We start from the raw sequence: 14,859 nt of genomic DNA on the forward strand, positions 1-14,859 counted from the left end.
AACAGCAGGAGGACGCTGGACACAGAGGAGATGGAATCACATGGCCTGTGAAGAACACGGTCACTCCACTCACCAGATCATATGCCTCATCCCAGTCAGGGACAAGCATCTCCCACACCCCAGAAGAGGGCTGATCAGTCACCCACCTGTCCCAAGCTCCCTCCACCTCTGTCTTCATCCCTTCTCCCAGTTGTTTCTTCATCCATCCAGTACTTATCTATTGGGTACACTGTGTGTTCCAGGCACTATTCTAGGTACTGATGTTGCAAAGCAAACAAAGACAGGTTTTGCTCTCATGGTGCCACATTATCCTGGGGCTATGTACTAAACATATAAGGTTATTTTCCCTAATGATAAGTGTCATGAGGAAAATAAGACAGAGCAATATGATGGAAAGGGTCTGGATGTGTCACAGAAGTGACAGCAGAGGGTAGGCAGGCAAGACTCCTCCAAGGGAACAAAATCTGAACAAGATGAGAAGTAGCTGGTCACACAGTGACCAGGAGGAGAATCACTCCAGCAGAGAGAAGAGCATGTTCAAAGGCCCTAAAATAGACACAGGCTTGGCATGGTGGAAAAATAAAAGTCTACTGCAACAGGACTAGAGCAATGACAACCAGGAGCATTAATGATGGAGGCTGATGAGATTCAGACCCTTCAGGGCTGTGGAGACGTGAAGACGGTTTCTAAATGAGGGTCAAATGGAGTGTTTAAATGGTAGGTTAAAGTGCCCTGAGATTAATTTGGCTGCTGTGCCAAAAATGAATGTTTCCTCACCTTTTCGCTGGGACCTAGCTTGTGACGGAATTCAGATCCAGACTCTCTTTCTAGTTTCTCTAAGGCATCCTGACCCTCACTCAATCCTTATAACAGCATATACATTCCTAAAGTACATGAATTTTCTGTCTATACTATTACATTCCATTTTGATCAGACTGCATTTGACTAAGAGGGATGGAAACATGGCCATAAAAAAGTCCTAACTGATCAATAGGCCCACCGTCCTCTAAAAGTGGGAAAAAGGGGCCAGTCGAATCTCCCTAAAGAAAGAAGCTCTGCACCTTCCTTTACTGACTGTTCCCCTATCCGATCCCCTTGTTCTCCACAACTGCTTCTCAACTCTACCATAAACCTCCTCTCATTCCTTGACATAGAACTTGCCCCCTTTTTCTAGCTGGAAGGATGAGGTGGATTGACTAATACCTATAACTTATTCTGTGTAGGTGTGTTCTCTAATCTCACATTTACATCATTACTTAAAGCTCCACAGTTGAAAGTATGAACATTTGGAGTTTAAATAAGTACAATCTTAAGTCTTCCCTTTTATAACTCTGACCCAGAAAAATGTCTCAAGTTCCTCCGTGAGAACAGTCCGTCAGGATACGCACTTCCTGTTGCACACGGTCCTGGGTTGGATGCCTGGCCGACAAGTTTCTCATCTCTGTGCCTTGATCTGGTTTCTCTTTGGTCTCACTGGTGGCCCAAGTGGAGGAACGACGTGTACGCTGAGACTCACAGACTGTGTAGATCAGACACGGTCACTTCAGCAAACATCAAGCTCCTATCAAGACCTCAGAGCAGAGTGAGGATTGGGGCGTGCAGAGATAAAGTCAAGATGGCTCCTACTGCTTCAGGGGAACTGGGAAAAGACTGAGAATCCCCTACAGGTTATGTTTGAAGAGGTCGTTCCCATAGTTGTGGATACTCGCAGCAGAAGTAAAACCTGAGTCTCTTCTCCCCGTCTCCAATCCTGGAGCACAGACATTGTGCAAAGACCCTACACAGGTAGTAGTCGGATGGTGAGTCATGATGAAAGCACATAAGAACTAGTGATTTCCTTGGACAAATTGCCTACAAGGAATCACTTCGTGATATTATTTCACAAAGCACAGTGCATGTCCATATTTCTGATTGTGGTATTGGGCCATGACATGATCTCAACTAAGGGAATAGAATTTCCAGGGCAAGAGGCTGTGGGATTTAGTCCAGATCTTCCACTACCTGGCTGTGGAATTTTGGAAGATCATACCAACATTCTGTTCTTCATTTACAAATGATGACCTTGTACTACATGATCTTCCATCCCAGATATTTTTCAGTTCTTTGAGTTCATAAGTAAGGAATGATTTTCTGTGTGCAGGTGTCTATGTTATTAAAGAGGCATATGCGTGGTATTTTGGGTACATATTTGTAAATTGTTTGATGATTTATAATGGCTTTTTCCTATAAGACTCATGAATTTGATACAAGAAACATGACTAATAAAACTAAATAATTGCATATGCATAGTTTATTATTACTTTAAGACTCCACATTAAGGTTAAAATATATTCACAGTAGGGAAGCTGTTTTTTGTTGTTGTTCTTACTTTTTGGTGGTGGTGTTTTGTTTTTTTTTGCTGAGGAAGAGTGGCCCTGAGCTAACATCTGTTGCCAATATTCCTCTTTTTGCTTGAGGAAGATTGTCTCTGAGACAACATCTGTGCCAGTCTTCCTCTACTTTATACATGGAACACCGCCGCAGCATGGCTTGATGAGGGGTGTGTTGGTCTGCGAACCCATGAAGCGTGGGCAGCCAAAGCAGAGTGCTGGAACCTAACCACTATGTCACTGGACCAGCCCCAGGAAACTATTTTGATCTGACTCTCAGAACTGTCTTTGCATTTGGGTGAGATCAAAACCTAGCACAAAAGCTTGAGGAATTATTTCAATACCTAGGGATAAGAGATGGTAAGACCATCTGGGCTGGTGGACTTGTGGAAAACCTAGCGAGATCAGTCACTCATCAAGTACAAATTTATCTGATACCCCTGGGACAGAAACACTGTTTCTTCTTCCTTTCAACTGTGTCTTGTCTAACAGAAAAGCAAGACAGCAAACACTGTTTGTCTTAAAAAGAAGCCACGGGTAAGTGGTATCCATAGAACCCCACACTCAGGTCGCTCAATCTGTCTCACTGAGATATTTCAGAACAATCCCTAAGGACCAATAGCCAACTTTCTTTCACAATAAGTTATATGATCAAACACTATAAACAAACCCGTGATTAGCTCTTTCTGCCAACATGCTTGCAGAATGCCACAAGTGGAAAACTTTCTATGACTAGTTTCTATTACAATCACCTGGAGAGGTCTTCACACTATGGATTCTTGGGCTCCACTCCAGATGTACTGACACAGAATGTCTGGATGCGGAGCTCAAGATTCAGCACGTCCAAATCTTTCTTCAGGTGGTTCCAACATAATCTGTCCCCAGCCTGACATTTGGGACCCACTTTTATCTGATCGGGACTTCAGAAGCCTATGATGGAAATTCGTAATGTCTTGATATCGGGACTATTCCTAGGTGAGAGGAAGTGGAGGTACTACTGGCCTTGGGGCCCCAAGACAAGTCCAGCTATGAACACATCTAATCAACCACCTATATCCTGGGATAGGCCTCTGTTAACTTGACCCAATCAGCACATGAGTGCACACAACTGACCTACCTGTCATGGAGATGTTTTCCCCTTAAGTGAAAGGAGAAATAGTTGAAGGTTTTGGCTGAGACCCACTATGTGGAATAAAATGCCTCAGCCTCATTGCTGTATCACATGTGCCCAGAACAGTACCTGGCACTGAGCAGATGCTCAATAAAGTTTTTGAACAAATGACGAGACATAGATTGTATTAATTTTTTATTTTTGCATAATAAATTACCATAAACTTAGCAGCTTAAACACAACATACAATTATCATCTCACAGTTTTTGTGGGTTCAGGAATCCAGGCACAGCTTCTCTGGATCCTCTGCTCAGGGTCTCACAAGCCTGCAATAGAGGTGTTGGCCAAGCTGCATTCTCATCTAGAGGCTCCATTAAGGGAGAATCTAGTCCCAAATTCATTCAGGTTGTTGGCAGAATTTATTTCCTTGCAGCTGTAACAGAGGGTCAATTCTCTTGCTGGTTGTCAGGAAGGAGCCACACTCAGCTATTAGAGGCTGTCAACAGTGTCTTTTCCATGACTCCTCTCCATAATCCCTCTCACAACATAGCAGCTTAGTTCACAAAACCAGAAAATGTGAATTTCTTCCTCCCATCTGCTAAGACAGAGTCTTTTATAAACAAACATAACCCTGAGAATGACATCCCATGACTTTTGCCCTATTCCATTGGCTACAAGCAAGTTGCACGTCCCACTCCCACTCAAGGGGAGGAGATTATACAGTGGTATAAATACCAGAAGGCAGAAATTGTTGGAGCTCACATAGCCATGCAGTCAAGGAGTCAAAGAGCCAAGGGAAGATGGAAAGTAGTTTCTCCAGGCCAAAGAGAGGTGCTGTCAAGTGGCTGACAAGATACAGGATAAAGGTGTAGCCACATCTCCAAGGAGCAAATGATGTTTCCCAAGGAGATGGAAATTGATGATCAGGTTGAAACTTTCATTCCTTCTGGGAGAGGAAGATGAGGCAAAGCTCCAATTATCCACGAGAGGAGGAAGCCATTGTCAGGGTCTGCCATTAGGTGAATGGCGGACTGCAAAAACAGGTGAATTTTCAATTCTCTCTCTCTCCCTCTCTCTCTCTGTTTCACTCTGTCTCTCTCTCTTTCTCCCCACCAGACAAAACACCCCCAAACTCAGTAACCCATAATAACTATACATTATTTCTCACTATTCTGTGGGTCAGCTGGGCTCAACCGGGAGGCCGTTTGGCTCCACATAGTGTCAGCTGGGCTTGCTACTGCAACTCTAATTTAGGCTACGGAATTCAAGATGACATCACTCTCATGTCTAGTGCATCAGCTGGAACGGCTGGAACCCAGGCGCCTCTCTCTCCTTGTGGTCAGGCACCATCCAGGGCTTCTCCCCTACAACTTCCACAGTGAACTCTACAGCAGAACTTTAGTATTGAACTTTACTGCGCTCAATTTTTCTTGTTTAATTCACACAACAGTTCTGAGAAGTATGTGTTATTATTTACAGATTTTCCAATTTCAAGCATTTTTGGCCCTGCATAAGTGGCCATTGGGCTTAAAGTATCCAACCCCTGGTGTGCTCCACCTGGCAGAGTATAGGGCCTCGTTACTCATAAGTAGTAGAGGTTTGATTCTAACCAATGTCCTTCACATGAGAACTGAGTTTCTATTCCCAGCTCCCCGTCACCAACATAAAGGAAACCTGGGTGATGAAATGTGATTTGCTTAGAGCAGAATCTCACCAATTGGAGAAAAAGAACATAAGGAGTATCCCATTCCCATGCAGCCTGCAGCAACGTCTCTACACCAGAGGACACCACTTACCGAGTCAATCTGGTGAAGGTGCACAGGGGTTGAGGAGATTTGAAAACTCTTCCACACAAATTCTTTTGTGACTATTATCTTTTTTCCCATCCGGTGTATTTTCCCTCCTATTTTTATTTTTCAACTCTCGTGATTCTAATTTTCTTTTGTTGCAACCTATCTCTCAAGGTACAGTGAATCAAGGTTCACTCCTGAATCTGGCTTCCAGTTACCACTCCCCAGCTGACTCAGCTCTCCCTCCTGTCCTGTGGCTCTCATTCCATCCTTCCTCGTGTCAAGCTCATTCAGAAATCACATTCACCTTCTGCTCCCTTATAGCCCTCTTTGGCTCCTTGCTGGGGATTCATATCTTTTAAAAATGATCAAGCTTGTTCCTTTTCCTGATCCTGATAGTCCCTCTATGGAGCCATTCTCTAGCTTTATTCCTCCTCTTGATACAATATGTTTTAAACTAAAGATGGTTCCTGTCTTGGTAGGTAAGGACCTTGGGAAAGGGAAAGGAAATGGTTACGGGAAGGAAGGAAAATACTGTCAGCTGAAAGCAGAGGCAGCTGAAGTGAATCTAAGGGCTCCTGGGATGGGAGGAGGCAAACAGTGCATGACTCACTCTTCCTTAAAATCTACCAACCTCTGCACGTTTACCTCAAATGCTGATAGCATCACTGACTCAGAAATATATGAAGAGCCCCAGAGACTTACAAGGGGGATAATATCGACCTGGCGGGGTTGAGACGGTGAGATAATATCTGTGAAAGCAATAGCACAGGGCCTGGCACACCGTGGGTACTCAGCGTGGAAACTCTATTATTATTACTAAATATAAGACACTTTTCTGAGTGTTTTTCATGTGAGTGCCTTGAATACTGAAGAGAAAACAGAATAGGATGGTGCTTCAGGGAAATTATTTCCTGTGTCAGACATTTATGTTTAGTTTTGCCTGAAGCTTGCCTTCTCCCCGATCCCTGGTGGGTAAGTTGGGCTTGTGAAGAGGTTTGTTTATCTTAATTCATGGGAGTCGAATGCAGTGGACAGGAGACAGACTGAGATGAAAATGAAACTCGGGAGACTTGTCCATGTTAAGGCCACTTGGGCTTCCACGCTGAAAATAGTGGAAGGGCAAACTGGTGAGAAGGATTGAGCTCATACGGCACAATTTCTCTTTCCCTATTTCTCCACTAAGTCTGAGCTACTCCTGCATCTCATGAGTCAGCAGATGGGCAACAGTGTGAAAAACAGGAAGTCAGTTAGCCTGATCTCAAGTCTGTAGGACACATTGCGGGTGGCTGATAATAGGTACTGGGAGTGGGGTAGGTGTGGTTATTGAAGGAAAAATCTAGATCCCCATGGTTCCTGCTTCTAAACACTGGAAACTCTGGCTCAGTTTCTCAAGACCTGTGGGTAAGGTGGGTAGCGGGTTGTTGAACTTTCAGCAATGCTCCCATGCCTGGGGGGCATGGCCTGCAACTGACAGAATGGCTAGTGGCCCTGATTCCAGAAGAAAATACTGCACCCAACACTCGCCCTTCCCACTCCCCACTCCGCCATGTCCTGTACCAGGAAGCTCCTAAGCAGCCTGGAGAAACAAAGCATAGCACGGCTGAAGGGGAAGGGTGAAACGGACATTGATTACACACAGTAGCATAAATGGGACAAGAGTCAAATCTGGAGATGGTGTTTATGTCAATTCTTCAATTTATAGGCAGTCAACCTAAACTCCTTTTCTCAGCCCTGGATGAGAAATGGGATCTCATGTAGGGAAATGCTGGGTTCCAGTCAATGGAGATGATGCCTAGTGAATGTCTCAGTGAAGAAATATTTGAAGGCCAAACATATTTGGGAGGTGTCTCCTGTGGGTAGGGAGGACATTCTAGATAAGTCCATCAGAAAAGTCAGGATTCTTTCAGGCCCACAGGGCAATAAAGGCCATGAAGGCAAAACCAGCAGCTACACAGACCCACTTGGCTAGAGGGGCCTCAGGACCAGCTAGATCTCGGGGCAGAATTTCTAGGAAGGTGACATAGAGGAAGGTGCCTGCTGCCACACCCTCTAATACAGCCCGGGCTAAGCCTCGACCCCCTTCAGAGTCTCCTTGGGCCACAGCCAGCCCTACAGCAAGGCCCAGAGGGGACATGAGAGCTAATGACAGTATGGAGAACATGGCCCATCGTGATCCAGTGCCTGTCCGCACCAGCCGCGGTCCTACGCCAAACGCTATGAGCCCCTTGTGAGCCAGGACAGCAAGACAGAGCTCCACGGTAGCGGCTACGGTGGGCTGCAGCCCCACAGCCAGACCTTCAAACACCGAGTGGAAGGAGAGTGAGAGCAAGAGGACGAGGGCTCAAAGGGGACCCTGTGAGGGTGAGGGCAGAGGCCCATGGCTGTGGAGTCCAAGGACATGAGCCCCACCCCATTCCTCCTCATGCACTGTTGATCCTTCAGCAGCCCCAGGACAGCACTGCAATGCCAGTGACTCCAAGAGGAAGACAAGGAAGAAGCCCAGGGAGATGACGAGCTCTCCATAGGGATACTCCATCTAGGAACAGAAAGAGGGGCTGTGAGTTGGGGGAGGAAGGGAAGAAGTGCACTGGATGGACATGGCATTGAGAGAGTGAAGAGAAGTGAAATGTGGCAATAGAACATAAAAACAGGAGGGGAATGAAGCCCAGAGTAGATGTGGACATGCAACAACAGGAAGGCCAGAGGGACTAGGGGCACAATATCAATAGGGTTAGAGATATGGGAAAATGATGTGAAGCAAGTCAAGGGTCCAGGGAAAGAATGGAGGAGTAGAGCAAGAGCTTTTTCTGGGATTCCCTAAACCCAAAAGGATTGGGTTGGCTTCTCCCTTCCCCTACAACATCTGAGCCGAGGAGCAGAAGGGATTCTTGGTATTCCCCGCATACTCCCCTCAAAATGGTCTGGGTATGGAAGGAGTCTCTGGTTCTCCTCACCCTCGAGGTTGGGGCTGGTGGGAGACACTTACCTGAGCTGAATCAGCATCATCAGAAGAATTTCTCTTACTTTCTGTCCTGTTCTAGGGAGAAAAAAGCAAAAATTAGATGGGGATGGAGCAGCTCAGCTTCCTGTCCTGTCTCTTCCGTGGCACCGCTTTCCTTGAAGCCCAATCTGACCTGTTTTCATCATTCCACACATCCCAAGAGCTGTCATCTTCCCTGTCGCTCCACCCGTGTCCCCCGCTCCATCACTTTTCCCCCTTTCTTCCCTTGGTTCTGTTCATCGTTCTGGACTCACAGCCCTGTAGCTCAGCATCTCTGCAGCTCACCTGCATCACAAACTGCTGGATCTCTGATTCAATTCCCTCCAGGGCTTCAGCAGTCATGTGCATGAACCCTGCTCCCAAGAAAACACCAGCAGAAGTGCAGCTCAGGAGACGAAGGACCCGGCAGTGATGACCTAACAAAAAGCGGGAGTTACAACCCAGTTTTCAATGAGGAGCTAGACAAAGGTGACTAAAGAGCAACAGGCAGCAACCAATATCCCAAGCTTGGGGATGGTGAGAGAATCAAAGCAAGGTATCAGGATAGGGTGATAGGGTTAAAGTCAGACTTAGGTTATGGGAACAAAGATGTGGTAGGGCTACACCAGTGGCTTCATCTATCTGGAACCACTTGAAGCAGATGGGAATAAGGCCACAGACCAGAGTGAGAGCCAGCAGGGCAAACAGGCAGCCAATTTTTACTCCTAGAAGTGGCCTCTTCCTTAGGGTACAGGACAAGCAGAGACCTCAGAATGACAAAGGGCGTCGTAATCTTTAGAGGAGTGGTGTCTTAGGTGGTCAAATCTAGAGTGTCAAGTCTCCTGAATTTCAGGAGGCCTTTGGGATCTTCCTTCTGTTCTGTGTTGCCTCTGCTTGCACAGTCTTGCATAGCTGACTGGGGCCCTCCTCCAAATTCCCACCCGCCCCCTGCCTGGAGGCCACTACCCTGGTTCACAACTTTCTGAACTTTGAAACTAGAAACTCCTTGGTTATACCCTCTGTGACTTTGATTTTACTTATCAAGCCAGCAGAACCATCTGGTAATGACCTGCACTACCTATTTTTCTTATGATGTATACCTTTTATCTTTCCCAGATTTGATAAATGATTACCCTCATCTGATCCACTAATTCAGGCCACACAGGAGGTCCCAAGCCATAGTCTTAGTGACAAAGGCAAGGTCATTCTTTCTCCTGTAATATCTCTGGTTATGATGGTGATGAAAGTGGGCTCTCACTGGGCATAACTAACTGCTACAATAGAAAGATTTTCTTCTACAGGTTAAAATATAGCCCTCAGAGTTAGTTGGGGAAATATCCAATCCTCGTTTCTAAGACCTGTAGATACTGATATCCCTGGTTATCACTTGTGATAAATAGGCAGCATCTTCATTCATGCCTTCCTTCACAGATTTACAGTGCAATATTTGGCCTGTGCTCTATAATTGTTGTCACAAGCAAGACATGTGGGGCAAAATTTTGGAAATGCAGGCACTTTGTTGTGTTCACCACAATACACATAGCACTTCACACAGTGCTTGTCACATCAAAGGCACTCAGAGATGTCAGTTAAATAAATATTAGTAACCTAAGAATGTCTCTCTGTTGTCCTCACAGAAGAATAAAAAGTTAAGTAGATAAAGTATCCTTTGTTTCCTGGTGTCCAGAGGGTAGTTTTTAGTTTTTTAGTGGAATGCCCTGGACTACTGTTGTCTGTATTCCACTCCTGGTGGCCTGCTCTTCCTACTTAGGAACTTTCAGAATGCCTTCTCTTTTGTTATGTCTTAGACATTTTTCAAAAGGCAATGTTTTTGTGTGCTTCTGCTTATGGTGGGACTCTACCTATCTATTTGTAACACCAGCTCCCCACCTCTTGCCAAAGAATATTTCTTCTATCTTGGATTGTTGATTCTGTGTCTTGTGTTTTATGTCCATTTTTGGCCTCTCAGTATATTTTAGGTTGATTCTCTGGGAATCAAGTGAGATGCATTATCCTTTTTTTCCCCCGTAATTAAAGACAGTGTCATTATCAACTGAGTTAGAAACTCGTTCTAATGTTTAGATATTTAGGTTCCTGGCATTTGACTGAGCTTTGTAAACTGTACTTTTTCCAGTGTAGAAATGGGGAGTTATAAAAATATTAATATATTCCAAAATAGAGATTTTGTGCTCTTTCAGGTTAGTAGGTCCTGTTAATAAATTAAGGGACCACGTTAGATACTCAACAAGTAGGCGTTGTGCATTTCTACTTGTTGGACTTCTGTGTTGCCGGAATGCAATTAAACCTGAACCTGGTCTCAGGGTGATGGTTGTCCAAGAGCGGAGGAAGAGGCCAGGAGAATTCTCTGAGAATGACAAAGACTCACTAGATTGACCAAGTTGAGTAAGAATAGGGTGCCATCCATCTCTCTTATGGCTTTCAAGATTTCAGCAGGCCATTTTGGCCAAGAACTACAAGAAGAAAGCATGTGTGTTTTATTTTGAGTAATAACTTAAGGTTAAATACAAATCCCTTAGGTTCAGCATTCCAAAGTGTAAGCAATACTAAGAGAAAATAGTTATGACACATACACACACACTTTATTAATGCAACATTTACATTTATTTCTGTCAATTAGCTAAGCAGGGAGCTAGCAAATGCATAGGGTAGGACACAAGGGACAGACACACACCAACCTAACAGGAGCAATCAGTGTCTCGGTGCCAGACCACCGCTGATGCCCAGCTAATTCATCAGTGACCTCCACCTGCAAGATTTTCTTCCTCTTTTTGCACAAAGAAGTTGCAGTCCACTCAAAGACTGGGGGTAATGGTCTACAGAAATCCCAATTCATGTCTCCCCATTAGAAGTGCACGGAGTTGGTACTCAGTGCTCAAAGTTCAGGGAGGGTATGGCTGCCCAGGCTTTTATGCTAAAACTCTTACCAGGGGTTGAGGGTTACTGCAGCCAAGAGCCTGAGCCTAGATCCTCATCAGTTCTTCCACAGACTTTTTCTGGAAAATAAACAACATGTTTATGCTACTCATTTTTCAGTTATAAACACATTTTCTATTTTAAAAATTTCTCTAAAAAATAACAAGTGTAGAGCATCATGGCAGAGTGAGCTCTTCCCTCTGTCTCTCCCCCTTAAGGTACAACTGAAAGGACATTAATTAACCAACAGATGACACCCACACAGCACAATAGGACATCTGAGAGATCCACACAGCCATACATCTGAAGTTGGGGGGCCTGGATCCCCAGGAAGCCATAGAAGGATGTGAGCAGATATCCTCCCCCTCCCTAGCGGCAGCGATGTAGGGCTCAGGACCTCACACAGCGGCCAGCACGGGAGTCTAAGAGGAGATGGGGGAACAGGCAGGCCTCTGCAGGAAGGATTTCACTTTCAGAGTCGCATCCCAGCCCACAGAAATGCTCCACACTGAGGTGGCTTAGCAACCACCTGGGTGCCCACACCAAGCCCAGCAGCCCAGGCGGGTCACCAGTGAGTGCAGAGCTGGCTTGCACACTTGAAAGAAAGTGCCCTTTTCTTCCCTTCCCACCTGGTGCACCAGCTCGGCTAGTCGGCCAGGGCACTGGATCAGCACCAGAGCATCCACGCCTGTGTGTGGGACCCACCAAGCAGTGGTGACCACCAGGCAAAGGCAGACAAGCCCTATCGGCACAACTTCCAGTGGATGGGCACAACTTCCAGCAGTTGCGGCAGGTTCAGAAAACACAGCTCCTGCCCTCCACAGTGGTGGTAGGTGGAATCTCTGACCAGATACTACCACTGTGCACTGGCAAAGGTCCATTTCATCAAACACCATGAAGAAATACATTAACACTACAGATCAGAAGGAAAACGACAAGACAGAAACCAATCCTGAAGTCATAGAAATTTACAATCTAAATGACAGAGAATTCAAAATAGTTATCATAAAGAAACTCAAGGAGTTACAAGAAAACTCAGAAAGACAGTTCAATGAACTCAGGAATAAAATTAATGAGCAGAAGGATTTCTTCACAAAAGGGATTGAAACTCTAAAAAAAAAACAAACAGAAATGCTGTAGATGAGGAAACAATGAATGAGATTTTAAAAAACAACCTATAAGCATTAACAAACAGAGCTGACATTATGGAGGACAGAATTAGTAATTTAGAGGATGGAAATATAGAAATGTTTCGGGCGGAGGAGGAGAGAGAACTAAGAATAAAAAAAAATGAAGAGATTCTCCGCGAACTATCTGACTCAATTAGCAAATGCAACATAAGGATTATAGGTATTCCAGAGGGAGAAAGGAGCAGAGAGCTTGTTCAGAGAAATAATAGCTGAGAACATCCCAAACCTGGGAAAGGAACTGGAATCAAAGTAAATGAAGTCAATAAAACTCCTAATTACATCAATGCAAAAAGACCTTCTCCAAGACTCATATTAGTAAAACTGGCAAAAGTCAATGACAAACCAAAAACATTAAGGGCAAAAAGGCAGAAGAGAATAATCTACAAAGGAATGCCCATCAGGCTTTCAGCAGACTTCTAGGCACAAACATTACAGGCAGGAAAGAGTGGAATGATATATTCAAAATACTGAAAGACAAAAACTTTCAGCCAAGATTACTCTAGCCAGCAAAACTATCCTTCAGATACAATGGAGAAATAAATTTTCTCAGATCAACAAAAGCTGAAGCAGTTCATCACCACAAGTCCCCTCCCACAAGAAACAATCAAGAATGCCTCACTCCTGAAACAAAAACGAAAAAGTTTACAAAGCCTTGGGCAAGGACATAAATAGACAGAAAAAAATCAGCAAATTGCAGCTCTATATCAGAATAGGTTAGCAAACATTAATTATAAAATTAAAGACATAGGGAAGGAAAGTATCAAAAATAACTATAAAGACTTCATTTTAATCACAAACTCACAACACAAAATGGCATAATTTGTGACAACAATAACTTAGACAGAGAAGAGGAAAGAGATGGCCCGGCTTAGGCTAATGGAGATAAGAAGGTATCAGAAAATGCACTAGCTCATCTATGATATCTTTTATACAAACATCATGGTAACCACTAAACAAAAAATCAGAACAGAGACACAAATGATAAAGAAAGAAAAAACTGAGAAAACCATCATAGAAAATCACCAAACTGAAATGGCAGTTAGAAATACACAGGAAGAGAGGGATGAAGTCAAGATGGTGGCATAGGCAGACTCTGAACTCACCTCCTCCCGCGGACACAGCCAATTTACAACTACTCGTGGAAAAATTACCCCTGAGAGAGAAGTGAAAGCTGGATAAGAGGAACTCCTGCAACAAAGGACAATCCTAATTGAGGTAGAAGAGGCAGAAACTCTCTTCTGGAGAGGAAAAATGCTGCCTTCACAAGCCGCAGCGCCTCATAGCCACCCAGGAGCAGCCCAAAGGTATGCAGCCCTCCCTGGAGGAGCGGGGCCCCGACCCGGGGAGTGCCCGCACTGTGGGCATTTTGTGGACCCAGCACAATCGAGACAAGTGGCATAATATCTGACTTTGCCTGCTGCTAAAACATTGGGGAATACCCCCAGAAAAGCTGGTTCACAAAGAAATTAAAAACGGCTCTTAAAGGGCCCATGCGCAAACTCACCCATCTGAGAAAGCAACCTAAAATCACCAAAGAGAAAGGTGCACAGTGCTTTGGTGAAAAGAGACTCACTTAATAGGCCCTGAGTGCATCTCGGTGAGAGGTGAGACCTCTCCAGGGACTGGGACATTGGCAGCAGCCATTGTTGTGGCCTGATTCGGGTGTGCTGACACAGACGCCATTGGAGTTCTCCCTGGGGCGTGCTAGCCCAGGGTCTGCCCCATCCACTAGAGCACTGATTTAATTCAGCTCAGCCAGGGCAGGCAGCCCACCCTAGAGAGACTGGCCCCACCCAACAACAAGCCCTCAGGCAACTTGTGGGCCTGCATGGATTAGTGACTGGATTCTCTGCAGCCTGGCAACTTAGCCCACTTCATTGGGGCAGGACATGCACAAGAAGCGGGTGGAGAGTGTGGAGGGGTGGTCGAGTGTGTGGGGCTCCAGCTATGGAGAGACTGAGTCCACCTTGGGGGGTCAGAGAGCGCACATGGGGCAGGACTGTGTTGATTGCGTGTGTGGACCAGTGGGCGGCAGGGCTTGTCAGCTGCAGAAGACTTGTGCTTCTCAAAGACCCACATAGGGGGTTTGCCCCACCTTCCAAAGCCTGAAACAATTGGGTGCTCCCGTGCCTGAGGCCAGTCCCACCCAGCTGCAATCCTCAGAGAGCTGACAAGAGACCTAAAGTCTGGATGCTTATAGCAATTGTAAGGTCCTGAGCCTAACAAGCTGCCACGCTGGGGGCCTACTCACTTAAAAGAAATACTGCAACACAAATGTGGTATTAGAACTTGCAGCCAACTGTGCTGGGGCTCCCCACACCTGATAAAGAGACTGAAGGGCCCACAACAACTATAAGCAGCTGAGCATTACAACAGCTGGCCAGGAGCATAACTCGGCCTCCCTGGGCGCCTACAGGGAGAGCAAACAGGCCACAACAGAAGGACACACGTAGCCCACATAGGGGTCACCCCTGGAACACTG

The 14,859-nt window shown here is 45.4% G+C and overlaps 1 pseudogene; it reads right to left on the reverse strand.

The window, feature by feature from the left end:
- Window positions 1-6,924: 6,924 nt before the first annotated feature.
- Window positions 6,925-8,712, reverse strand: LOC131405521 (zinc transporter ZIP2-like; annotated as a pseudogene).
- Window positions 8,713-14,859: the final 6,147 nt, after the last annotated feature.

This window comes from Diceros bicornis, chromosome 5, assembly GCF_020826845.1.
Source record: "Diceros bicornis minor isolate mBicDic1 chromosome 5, mDicBic1.mat.cur, whole genome shotgun sequence".
NCBI classification, from domain to species: domain Eukaryota; kingdom Metazoa; phylum Chordata; class Mammalia; order Perissodactyla; family Rhinocerotidae; genus Diceros; species Diceros bicornis.